This window comes from Beta vulgaris, chromosome 4 (assembly GCF_026745355.1).
Source record: "Beta vulgaris subsp. vulgaris cultivar EL10 chromosome 4, EL10.2, whole genome shotgun sequence".
In the NCBI taxonomy this organism is placed as follows: Eukaryota; Viridiplantae; Streptophyta; class Magnoliopsida; order Caryophyllales; family Amaranthaceae; genus Beta; species Beta vulgaris.
In genome coordinates this window covers 33,774,140-33,784,637 of record NC_079205.1, presented here as the reverse complement: position 1 = coordinate 33,784,637, position 10,498 = coordinate 33,774,140, and the positions used below count along the sequence as shown (strand labels likewise).

Below are 10,498 nucleotides of genomic sequence, written 5' to 3'. Positions count from 1 at the left end.
ATAGTAGGCAGATAACTTATACAGTTATTAAACTTCTTTGTTTATGCATTAAAAACAAATAGTTTGTATACAGATGACAATGATGTTGAAGGAAATGATATGCACGTCGACAGCAATTTAAATTCCAATGCGCGAGCAGAAACAATTGGTCCAGGTATAAGTCATGCAGTAAAGCATATATTATTTTGGTATATTTTTTGTTATATCGTGCTTTTTTAACTCAATTTTTAAATAAGAACACATGTAAATCCTATAACGCATACGTATCATATATGCTTTTTGTAGAGGCATCTAATGATGGTGACATTGTAGTCAATGGTGCGTTATTAGACTTACATATTATACTATCATGTTAAGAAGTTCATATAAAACACTATTTAAAGTTATAATTGTTTCTTTACTGTAGAAGGTTATTCAGATTTGGGAGATCCCACCTGTGTTTGCGAGTTCTGTGGAGCACAAATGTGGTTTGGTGAACGAGTAAACAAGCGAAATAAGAGTGGAAGACCAAAGTTTGGGATGTGTTGCATGCAAGGAAAAGTGCAATTACCTTTACTTAAGCGTCCACCCCAACTTTTGGAAGATCTATTGAAGAAGAGACATAGTAGAAGTGCGCACTTCCTTGATAATATTAGGGGTATAACATGATGTATTCTTTACTTCTATGGGAGGTAGAATAATTGCACCAACTACTCATGGGCGTGGTCCATATACATACAAGATTGGAGGTCAAAATCATCACCTGATAGGCAGTTTGTTGCCGAACGATGGAGCACGTCCTAAATTCTCTCAACTATACATATATGACACTGAAGAAGAGGTTCAGAATAGGATGAGTGCGGCAAGGTATCGTGCTATTTTACTGCAAATATTTGAACATGTTATTTGTTTTAAATGTAATATATACATCCTCATTCATAATAAAGCAATGCTAACGTTTGAACGTACTATATTGCTTCAGTTCTAAAGACCCAAATAAATTTGAAGATCGTGTCGTTGCACAATTGAAGGATATGATTGATCAGCATAACCCATTGGCCAAGAGTTTTAGAATGGCTAGAGATCGTTTCGAATCAAACAACGGCGAAGACTTAAAACTTAGGCTAATTGGAAGAAGGGATTCTGATGGAAGGACTTATAACCTTCCAACAACATCCGAAGTGGCCGCGCTTATAGTTGGAGACATTGATACAGCAGATAAGAGGGATGTAGTAGTCCAAAGGAAAAATGGAAGATTAAGGCAGATATCTGAGCTTCACCCATCGTATTTACCGTTACAATATCCACTGATTTTCCCATATGGGGAAGATGGATATCGAGTAGATGTTATGCATAGGACAAGACCGCATCAAGTAGTTCTACGAATAAAAGAGAACGACTTACTATGCGTGAGTGGTTTGCATACAGATGCAAGATCGTGAACATGAAGCTGATACTTTGTTATTATGTCGTCGGTTGTATCAACAATTTTTGGTTGACGGCTACACTATGATTGAGGCAGAGAGGCTCTCCTTTCTAAAGAATAACCAACAAAGTTTAAGATCAGATAATGTGAAGAATTTAAGAGGGGCTGTGGAAAGAGGTGATACAGAGGGATCTTCCAATGGCAATCGCATTGTTATACCAGCGTCATTCACAGGTGGACATAGCTACATGAGAGAGAACTATCAGGATGCAATGGCAATTTGTAGATGGTATGGTTATCCAGATCTGTTTATAACCTTTACGTGTAATGCTAAATGGCCAGAAATAAGCAGATTCGTTCAAAAAAGGGGACTTAGACCCGAGGACAGACCGGATATCATCTGTCGAGTCTTTAAAATGAAGCTCGACCAATTGGTTAAAGACTTAAAGGAGAATGAGATATTTGGCCGAGTTAAAGCTGGTACGTATAAATCAAATGCGGTATAATGATGCTGATTTCTACATCTTTTTCTCATCTTTAATATATATTCTTATTGAATTAATTGAATTTCATACTACTTTACAAAACATTGACTACATTCAAGATTAGTTGGTCTACTTATAAGGTTGTTCAAATAATGATACATACATATTTTCTTCTTTCTCCAGTTGTTTATACAGTTGAGTTTCAAAAGCGTGGCCTTCCGCATGCTCATATACTTCTTTTCCTGCACCCCGCTGACAAATATCCACAGGCAAGCGATATTGACAAGATTATATGCGCTGAGTTACCAGATCCAATTGAGGATCCGGATTTATATGAGACTGTTACGGAAATGATGTTACATGGTCCATGTGGTCCCTCCAACACTAATGCACCTTGCATGGATCAAAAAAAGTGCACAAAGCATTTTCCTAAAAGATTTATTGACGAAACAAAGGTTGATGAGGAAGGATATCCAGTTTATAGAAGAAGAGATAACGGAATCTCGGTTTAGAAAAACGGAGTGCATCTTGATAATAGGTTTGTTGTTCCTTATAATCCACAACTGCTTCGTAAGTATCGTGCCCATATAAACGTTGAATGGTGCAATCAATCCAGATCGATAAAGTATTTGTTCAAGTACATAAATAAGGGTTACGATAGAGTGACGGCTGCTGCTTATCAAAACAAAAATAGCAGCGATGATCCACAAAAGATTGATGAGATTAAAATGTATTACGACTGCCGTTACATATCTGCTTGTGAGGCAGTGTGGAGGATATATGGATTTCCTATTCACCATCGAACCCCTGCTGTTGAGAGATTGAGTTTCCATCTACCTGGGGAGCAAATGGTTGTCTACACTGACCAGATGGACGTGGAAGATGTACTTGATAGACCTAATGTTAATAAGACAAAGTTTTTATCGTGGATGGAATGCAACCAAAAGTATGAAGAAGCAAGACAGTTGACGTATGTAGAGTTCCCCACAAAATTTGTTTGGAAACAACCTACGCGAGAATGGGCACCTAGGTCGAAAGGTTTCTCACTTGGCAGGGTATACCATGTCACTCCAGGTTCTGGTGAGAAATACTATCTAAGAACGCTCCTTAATTTTGTCAAAGGTCCGACGTGCTACGAGGATATAAGAACTGTTGATGGTTCAGTGTATCCAACCTTCAAAGAAGCTTGCTATGCAAGGGGGCTGCTTGATGACGACAAGGAATACATAGACGCCATAACAGAGGCAAGCTTTAGAGAAACGGGGCATTATCTAAGGAATCTGTTTTGCATGTTACTTATGTCTGGTAGCTTATCTAAACCAGAAGACATATGGGAAAAAACATGGCACCTACTATCTGATGACATTCTATATAAACAACGTCGTATTCATAAAAACAAAGGTACATGCTACAGTACTATGCATACTTACTTTTTTTATCGCTTACTTACATGTTTAATAATTGTGCAACGAAAAAAGGATCACGATGACATATATGAAGGCATCTAATATTAAATCTTCTCTATCGCGTTGCAGATTTAACTCTAACTGATGAACAAATTCAAGCGTTTGCACTGGCAGATATTGAAGCTAAACTTCAAAGTAATGGTAGTAGTCTTCGAAAATTCAGTGAGATGCCATTTCCAGATGAATTAGTCGTGTTTGAAGGTCAAAATAAGCTAATAGCGGATGAGCTTTCATATGACATACCCTCCTTAATTCAAGAATATGACAAACTATTTCCCTGTCTAACCGAAGAACAACTAATGGTTTTCAACGAAATAATGCACTCTGTTAATGGCCAATCAGGAGGTGTGTTTTTTGTATACGGATATGGAGGGACGGGTAAGACATACATTTGGAGGACATTGTGTGCTGCAATTAGGAAGATGGGTGAAATTGTTTTGCCAGTAGCATCAAGTGGAATTGCGTCCCTACTTCTTCCAAAAGGTCGAACCGCCCATTCAAGGTTCGGGCTTCCACTCAATGTTTGTGAAAACTCTACGTGTGTAGCTATTAGGCCTGGTTCTGACTTAGCTGCATTGCTCATGAGAACAAAGCTAATTATCTGGGATGAAGCACCAATGATGCACAAATATTGCTTTGAAGCACTTGATAGGAGTTTAAAGGACATTATGCAAGCTGTTGATCGAGATAATTTGCATCGACCATTTGGAGGTAAAGTTGTTGTCTTTGGTGGTGATTTAAGACAGATTCTGCCTGTTATACCCAAGGGTACCAGGCAAGATATAGTATTTGCGACCTTGAACTCTTCGTTTCTATGGGATTCATGTAAGGTTTTGAAGCTGACACGCAATATGAGACTTCAATCATGTTCTTCTTCGTCTACCGCTAATGAAATAAGGGACTTCTCAGAATGGATACTAAGCGTTGGCGATGGCAGAGCTGGAGGGCCCAATGATGGAGAAGTCGATATTGAAATCACTGAAGATATTCTTATAGACGGTGGAGATGACCCCATATCATCGATTGTCGACAGCACATACCCTTCACTCACTGATCACCTTTGGGAAGCCAAATACTTCCAAGAAAGAGCAATTTAGCTCCAACTAATGAAATAGTTGAGAAGGTAAATGATCATGTGTTGTCCACAATTCCAGGTGATGAGAAAATTTACTTGAGTTGTGATGCAATTAGTAAAGATGAAGGGAACTTAGGGGCTATGATATATATTCTACTGAATTCTTAAACACAATAAAGTGCTCAGGCCTGCCAAATCATAGTATTAAGTTAAAAGTTGGTGCTCCTATCATGTTGCTTCGTAATATTGATCAGACATCTGGATTGTGTAATGGCACGAGGCTGGTAGTCAAGCATTTAGGCAATCGAGTGATTGAAGCTACTGTCATTTTCAGGAGCAATGTTGGTGACAAGGTATTCATCCCACGAATGACACTAACACCGTCTGACTCAACAAAATTTCCTATCAGATTCCAAGACGACAATTTCCTTTGACTGTGTTTTCCATGACAAATAAAAGTCAAGGACAATCATTGTCGCACGTCGTTTGTATTTACCGAGGCCTGTTTTCAGCCATGGTCAGCTATATGTCGCTATTTCCCGAGTCACGAGCAAAAAAGGACTTAAAATTCTGATTTGTGATAAGAGAATAATGTGTGCAAAACAACTACAAATGTTGTTTACAAGGAAGTGTTCCAAAATGTATAACTTCATACACATTTTTGTAATGTTTGTTAATATAACTTTTACTTATTCTTTCATTACAGTATTTGTTGTCTGCTATTGGTTTCATTGAAAATTCTGTTTTATTAAGCAAATCACTTCCCGTGCATTTTTGCACGAGTCCCAAAACTAGTTTTATGATAAATGATAAGTCATTTGCTTTATTTTTTTGGATCATTTTATACTTCAAAACTCAGCTAATTCAAAGATTAAAAAAATCAATATTTTCGTACATATATATAATAATTTAAGGTCGAGTCTATCCTAAAAGGTACATCTGGATACGTGATCATGATAGAAGTAGAGTTGTCATGTGTGTCTACCTCCTCCCATCTTCTCCCTGCTATCCAACACATCTTCTCTATCACATTTATCTTATCATATTCCACCTTTTCGAAAACTATTTCTTTTTTCAAAATCAATCCTACACCCTCTATCTTTTTCGAAAACATTTATTAACATCATCGTACCACCTATTCAAAAATGATCTTTTCAAATTAATTCATCATATTTTCCCAATAAAAGATAAAACAAGGGGTCCACAAAATTAATTTTGAAAAATTTTAAGCCAGTTCAAATACCTATTATTCATTCCAATCAGCCTAAACCCAATTAATTTGCGTTCATTTTAGGTTCATGTGCATTAGAGTCCATTTTGCATTCATTTTAGGCCTATGTGCATTAGAGTTTATTTTGCATTGATCCTAGGCCCATCTAAATTTGAGTTATTGCAATTCATATTAGGCCCACTAGCATTAGAGTCCATCTTAGGCCCATATAAGTCTAGCCCATTTAAAAAATCTAGACCCATTTGCATCTTTATGTAAACCATAGTCTAAGTCTAACCCTAGTCCATTATAATATATGTCCAATCCTAGTCCATTTCCAATGTCAACCCCATATGCATTTTTAAGTCTAACTTCAAACAAATATAGGACTAAGTCCAAAGTTAGGTCCATATAAGGCCCAACTCATATCCCAAGTCTAGTCAAGTCCAATTCCAAACCCACATAGGACGAAGTATAAATTTTAAAACTCTAAACCTCTAAGTCTAGCAAAGCTAGCACTCCTTAAATACCGCATAGGAAAATCCTGAGTTTTTAGCAAAGCTACTCACCTTTTAAGACCACAATACATCCTTTGAACCTAGCGAAGTTAGTTATCCTTAATACCATAAAATCACCCTTTGAGTAGCGAAGCTACTCACCTTTCAAGGCCACAATGGCACCCTTTGAACCTAGCAAAGCTAATTATCCCTAAGACCATAAAGGCACCATTTGAGTTTAGCGAAGCTACTCACCTTTTAATACCATACTCGCGCCCTCCGAACCTAGCGAAACTAGTTATCTTTAAGACCATAAAGGCACCCTTGGAGTTTAGAGAAGCTACTTACCCTTTAAGACCATAATGACACCCTTTATACCTAGTGAGGCCAGTCACACCTATGACCATAAAGGTATCCTTCGAGCTTAGCGAAGCTACTCCTACCTTTCATCTATGGCAGCCCAAATCCTGGAGTCTAGCGAAGCTAGTCTATCCTAATTCCATAATGGCCCAAAACCTCTTAGTCTAGCGAACTAGTCCATCTTAGATCCATAAACCCAACATCACTAAGTCTAGCAAAGCCAATCACTCCTAAGTCCATAAGGGTAACCCATTAAGTCTAGTGAAGCTAGCATTCCTTATTGCCATATAGAGCCCAGTCACCGAGTCCAATATGGTTGCATATCCAGTCTAATCCATATTTGCATTTGCATATAATTAGTCTCATACTACTCCAACGCCGATACCTTTTCTCATTTATATATCTCATTTCCATTTCCCACTTTCCATCTTCATTTCCCATTTTCATTTATCACTTCCCATTTCCCATTTCCTATTTCCCATTTCCTATTTCGAAAATCATTTCTTAAAACATACAAGTGAAGTCTACTTGATTCTGTTCATGACAAGTCGAGAGATTACAACCTAGGAATGCTTAAGTTAAGCCTACTCTATAGCTCATCAAGTGCACTATCACCACTCCGACTTCATTTAGAGTCATGAAGATTATTTTAGACCGCCTTCATAATACAGGTATGATCACTTCTATAGGGTCTACTCCACACCCTACACCTAAAAGACAATTGAAAAGGCGCAACCTACATTTCTATGACGAATTCCAACAGTATAATGAACATATGACATCTAGTGTTGGGTCCTACAAATAAAGTGCAAAATATGGTCGATGACGACAGACTTCTAATACTTCCTACAACGAGAATCAACATCATCAACAACCACCCCCTTGGGCAGTGAATCCCCTTCAAAAGGCTTAGTCTTTTATTCCCAGTTTCTAGGTTGAGCCATAGAGTACTTATACCCTAAGTCATTTATGTCCTTTCCCATCGAGTCTATGTCAATCTAGGACTTTCATTCATTATAGCCTTTTCATTTTTATATCATTTTATTTTCATTGGCCTTTCACCATCATATATGCCTCAAATTCAATGATGAAACTCAAATTAAATTATCTCTATGACCTTGATTGTAACACCCCGATAATTCTCTCTTTTCAGAAATACCTTTTAATATAAAACTTAGAGAATTACCAAAGCATTATCGCCCGTGTGATAACGTGTCGGCTTATTCAGAATTTTGCAGCGGAAAACATCTAACTAAACTTTAAGTTTTTATTATAATAAATAAGTAAATAAGTACTTAAAATCAAACACTCTATAAATGTCTACTCAAATCAAACTTATTATAATATGTGTCTACTAATGCAGAAAATATAATATACTAGATTATACAAGCTCTCCATTACCAGATTCCCAATGATGCAACATTTGCAAACCTGTAAATGTCAGTGCTTTAAAGAATATCCTCACAAAAATGGGTCATCACAGGATCAATAAGGCAAAGCCATGATCAACAATCATAAACAAAGCACGTAATAAGCAAGGCTGAGTACTACATACTAATACATAAACATTCCTAATATGATACTAAATAAATAACATGCATGGATAAATAATAATATAATCATATAACATTCTGCAGACAACTTTTACTGAACTAAACTCTAAACATCTTTTTATTACTTTAATGGAATAGTTATTGGACCTGAGTTTTCTTATCTACTAATGCCTTCACTAAGAAGACGAAATACGGGCGCGACTCCGTATTCCAAAATGACCTGCGATATCGAGTAACCTTTTTGAAAAAAATAGGAATCGTGATCAACCCACCCCCAGAAAAGTCCTGGCACGCTCACCATGTACCCCAACTCTTAATGTCCAACTCTAGTCGTGCACCAGTCTAAAGTCTATAACTATCCTCGTTACACTTTACGTTATTTACAAATTATTACTTGTTATGACACACATACAAGCAACACAGAAATACAAATCGAGCCTTCACAACTGAACTTCTTTTATCTTAGGATTTCATAAGTGATCACAACTTACAACCCAAGATTACTTTTTTTTAGTCTCAACCTTTCTTATTTGTTGAACCTAGCTGACAATCAAACTTAACTTTAAAAGGCATAACTTGTCAACTTACCAAATAAGGCCCACAATCCTCATAAAGTAGTGAAAACAATGCTCCCTCCGTCCCAAAATATAGTTTCCATTTCTATTTTGGGAGTCAAATTTTAAAACTTTGACCAAATAATCTTACTAATGTATACAAAAAAAATATATTCATGAGGGATCTTGTTAGATTCGTCTCAGTGTATAAATTCGTAATATCAACTTTTTATATTTTTTACTAATAAGAAATAGAAGATATTGTAGGTCAAAGGTACGTCTTGGAGACTGTGCAAAATGAAATGGGAACTATATTTTGGGACGAAGGGAGTAATATAAAGGAACACATGATTAACATGATTCAATCTCAATAATATATATTAATTCCCCCATGTAAATTAATAAATAAAGTTCCCATCCGCATGCTTGCATCAATAATTCCATACAAACATGACAATCTTTAACTCATAATCAATCTCATAATTAACATGCTTGCACACAGGCATAAAACATGTAAAATTCAATCATACTAGAAATCACATATGAACTTATAAAGTTCCTATACATGATACTACAAATTTTTCCTTCTTAAATCATGATACTATATCACATAGCACATAGGTATGTACGTACCTTGTGTAAACAAATTGAGAGGCCACTTTTCTACTCTAAAAGTTGCCTAGGGAATAATCCCCGCCTAACAAAATACAAAACATTGGTATATCAATATACCAATAAATTTACAGCAATAAAACTTCACTTAAAAACGTGTCAAAACCTTTTTAAATTCTTTTGACACCAAAAGATTAAATATTTCAAACCCTAAATATGGTACTACTAAAATAGGCTTTTAAAACCTCAAAAATCAAGACTTTAATTTTTAAATCTCACCTTGAACATAAAATATTAAATCTGAAAATTTGTTGCTTAATAATATAAAACATATAATCTGAAATATTTAAAGATACAATCTTTAAACAATAATTTGACAAAATAATACTTTGAAATATTAAATCAATATATATGAAATCAATATATAAGAAAACGAGGAAAAGAATCAAAAGAAAAAGGGAGAAAAATAGTGAGATTCTGAAATCGCGAGTGAAATATGGCAGCAAAATTCCGAAACTTGCAGAGGCCATAACTGATATAATAATAATCGGAATCGAGTGATTCTTGAGCCTAAGTTCAATAACTTTTCGAGATCTACAATTTATTACCAGAAGGAATTTTTGGCTAAAAATGGAACTATGAGAAATCTAGACAATCGTATTTGGGTGAGAAAAAAACGAGTGAGAAACTGGGCAGAAGTCGAGTGAAGCAAAGAGGGAAAAATCGAGTGAAGGGAGGGGGAAGAGGAAAGAGGAATTAATGGAAAACAAAAGCCAAATATGAAAATATGAATTATGGGAGGTTTAATGAAGTATTTATAGGTTCCCTTTCCCTAATCCTAGTAGAATTAGGAGTACATAATAATAGGAATCTTATTAGGAAAAGAATTACTCTTTTGGGCTTTCAAATGGGCTCAAAAGGCTACAAAATGGGATCCTCAACCCATAAGCTTAATTTAATAATTAAATATATTTTAAATACTACTCTTTAAATAATTAAAGTTTCACTCAATGAAACTTTTAATTAATTTAAGAAATAAAACCATAAAACTCTTTTAACTCCTCAAAATAGTCAAACATTAAAATAATCCGACTCATATAATACTAAAATCATTTCTAAATATACTTTAAATATATTTATAAAATTCATAAAATTACGGGGGATCACATTGATTAATAAAAGAAATAAAAAATAACCAATGGACATACTTAGATTAGGAGTTTATTCTCAGCCTCTTCCTTTCATACGCCATCATCCATAAATCATCTCTATGCAACCCAA

The 10,498-nt window shown here is 35.6% G+C and overlaps 1 pseudogene; it reads left to right on the top strand.

Moving 5' to 3' along the window:
* The first annotated feature begins 664 nt into the window (after positions 1-664).
* LOC125496603 (uncharacterized) lies at positions 665-5,078 on the top strand (annotated as a pseudogene).
* The last annotated feature ends 5,420 nt before the right edge of the window (positions 5,079-10,498 follow it).